The sequence below is a fragment of the Oncorhynchus keta genome, chromosome 18, assembly GCF_023373465.1.
Source record: "Oncorhynchus keta strain PuntledgeMale-10-30-2019 chromosome 18, Oket_V2, whole genome shotgun sequence".
Taxonomy (NCBI): domain Eukaryota; kingdom Metazoa; phylum Chordata; class Actinopteri; order Salmoniformes; family Salmonidae; genus Oncorhynchus; species Oncorhynchus keta.
This window is the reverse complement of record NC_068438.1, coordinates 41969353-41971713: the sequence shown is the minus strand read 5'-3', so window position 1 is coordinate 41971713 and position 2361 is coordinate 41969353. Positions and strand designations below refer to the sequence as shown.

The window sequence follows — 2361 nt, the reverse complement described above, 5'->3', positions numbered from 1 at the left end:
ATGAAGGGTGGAGAGACTGAAGAGGAAGGAGGAGGAGGACGAAGGGTGGAGAGACTGAAGAGGAAGGAGGAGAGGACGAAGGGTGGAGAGACTGAAGAGGAAGGAGGAGATGGAGGGATAAAGAGAGGAAGGGGGAGATGGAGGGATAAAAGAGAGGAAGGAGAGATGGAGGGATAAAGAGTTTAATATGAGACGATGACAAAGATAATAGATATAGATGATACTATAATGATGAGACGGTGATGGACAAACATATTAATGATGAGACGTGATAGACAAAGATAATGGCGACATGATAATTTATAACATATACTGATACAAAAAGATGAATAGATGACATTTCGATAGATTAAAAGATGAAATGATGATACATTTTATGACAAAGATAAATGATGATACGATAGACAAAGATATGAATGATGAGACGGATGGACAAACATAGTCATACTGATGGACAAACATAAGAGGAAGGAGGAGATGGAGGGATAAAGAGAGGAAGGAGGAGATGGAGGGAAAAGAGGTGGAGGAGACTGAATGGAAGGATAAAGAGAAGAAGGAGATGGAAAGATAAAGAGAGGAGGAGAGGAGATGGAGGGACAAAGAGAGGAAGGAGGAGACGGAGGGATAAAGAGAGGAAGGAAGGAGATGGAGGGATGGAGAGAGGAAGGAGGAAGGAGGGATAAAGAGAAGAGGAGATGGAGGGATAAAGAGAGGAAGGAGGAGATGGAGGGATAAAGAGAAGGAGGAGATGGAGGGATAAAGAGAAGGAGGAGATGGAGGGATAAAGAGAAGGAGGAGATGGAGGGATAAAGAGAAGGAGGAGATGGAGGGATAAAGAGAAGGAGGAGATGGAGGGATAAAGAGAGGAAGGAGGAGATGGAGGGATAAAGAGAGGAAGGAGGAGATGGAGGGATAAAGAGAAGGAGGAGATGGAGGGATAAAGAGAGGAAGGAGGAGATGGAGGGATAAAGAGAGGAAGGAGGAGATGGAGGGATAAAGAGAGGAAGGAGGAGATGGAGGGATAAAGAGAGGAAGGAGGAGATGGAGGGATAAAGAGAGGAAGGAGGAGATGGAGGGATAAAGAGAGGAAGGAGGAGATGGAGGGATAAAGAAGAGAGGAAGGAGGAGATGGAGGGATAAAGAGAGGAAGGAGGTGATGGAGGGATAAAGAGGAAGGAGGAGATGGAGGGATAAAGAGAGGAAGGAGGAGATGGAGGGATAAAGAGAGGAAGGAGGAGATGGAGGATAAAGAGAGGAAGGAGGTGATGGAGGGATAAAGAGAAGGAGGAGATGGAGGGATAAAGAGAAGGAGGAGATGGAGGGATAAAGAGAGGAAGGAGGTGATGGAGGATAAAAGAGAAGGAGAGACTGATAATGGAGGAAGGAGGAAGGAGGAGATGGAGGGACAAAGAGAAGGAGGAGATGGAGGGATAAAGAGGAAGGAGGTGATGGAGGATAAAGAGGAAGGAGGAGATGGAGGATAAAGAGAAGGCCGAGGTGATGGGGGATAAAGAGAAGGAGGAGATGGAGGATAAAGAGAGGAAGGAGGACTGGATGATGAGGGATAAAAGAGAAAAAGGAGGAGAATGGAGGGATGGATAAAGAGGAAGGAGGAGATGGAGGGAGAGAAAGGGAGAGGAAGGAGGTGATGGGTGGACAAAGAGAGGAAGGAGGAGATGGAGGTGGGGATAAAGAGAGGAAGGAGGAGATGGAGGGATAAAGAGGACAAAGGAGGAGATGGAGGGACAAAGAGAGGAAGGAGAGGAGATGGAGGGATAAAGAGAGGAAGGAGGAGATGGAGGGTAAAGAGAGGAAGGAGGAGGAGGGACAAAAGAGAGGATGGGATAAAGAGAGAAGGAGGAGATGGAGGGATAAAGAGAGGAAGGAGGTGATGGAGGACTAAAGAGAGGAAGGAGGAGATGGAGTGGATAAAAGAGGAAGGAGGAGGATGGAGGGATAAAGAGAGGAAGGAGGAGAGGAGATGGGTGGAGGATAAAGAGAAGGAGAGATGGAGGGATAAAGAGAGGAAGGAGGAGATGAAGAGGACTGAAAGGAGGAAGGAGAAGGGTGGAGGACTAAAAGAGGAAGGAGGAGATGGAGGGATAAAGAGGAGGAGGGATGGAGAGATAAAGGAGGAGGAGGAAGGAGAGAGATGGAGGGATAAAGAGGAAGGAGGAGATGGAGGGATAAAAGAGGAAGGAGGAGATGGAGGGATGGAGAGACTGAAGAGGAGGGGAGGGACAAAAGGGTGGAGAGATGAAGAGGAAAAGAGAGGAAGGAGGGTGGAGGATAAAGAGGAAGGAGGAGATGGAGGGATAAAGAGAGGAAGGAGAGACTGATGGAGGATAAAGAGAGGACGAA

The 2361-nt window shown here is 47.6% G+C and overlaps 1 long non-coding RNA gene across 4 annotated transcripts in view; it reads left to right on the top strand.

The window, feature by feature from the left end:
* The window catches only part of LOC127908814 (uncharacterized), a 40435-nt gene extending 38518 nt beyond the window's left edge, over positions 1-1917 (top strand). For 3 of the 4 annotated variants that reach the window (XR_008068559.1, XR_008068554.1, XR_008068561.1), the window contains exons 3-5: positions 796-1153; positions 1263-1340; positions 1861-1917. This is a non-coding gene — a long non-coding RNA (uncharacterized LOC127908814). Of the gene's footprint in view, positions 1-745; positions 1154-1262; positions 1341-1860 lie in introns of all 4 variants that reach the window. The other variant, XR_008068560.1, reaches the window with a different exon arrangement.
* Positions 1918-2361: the final 444 nt, after the last annotated feature.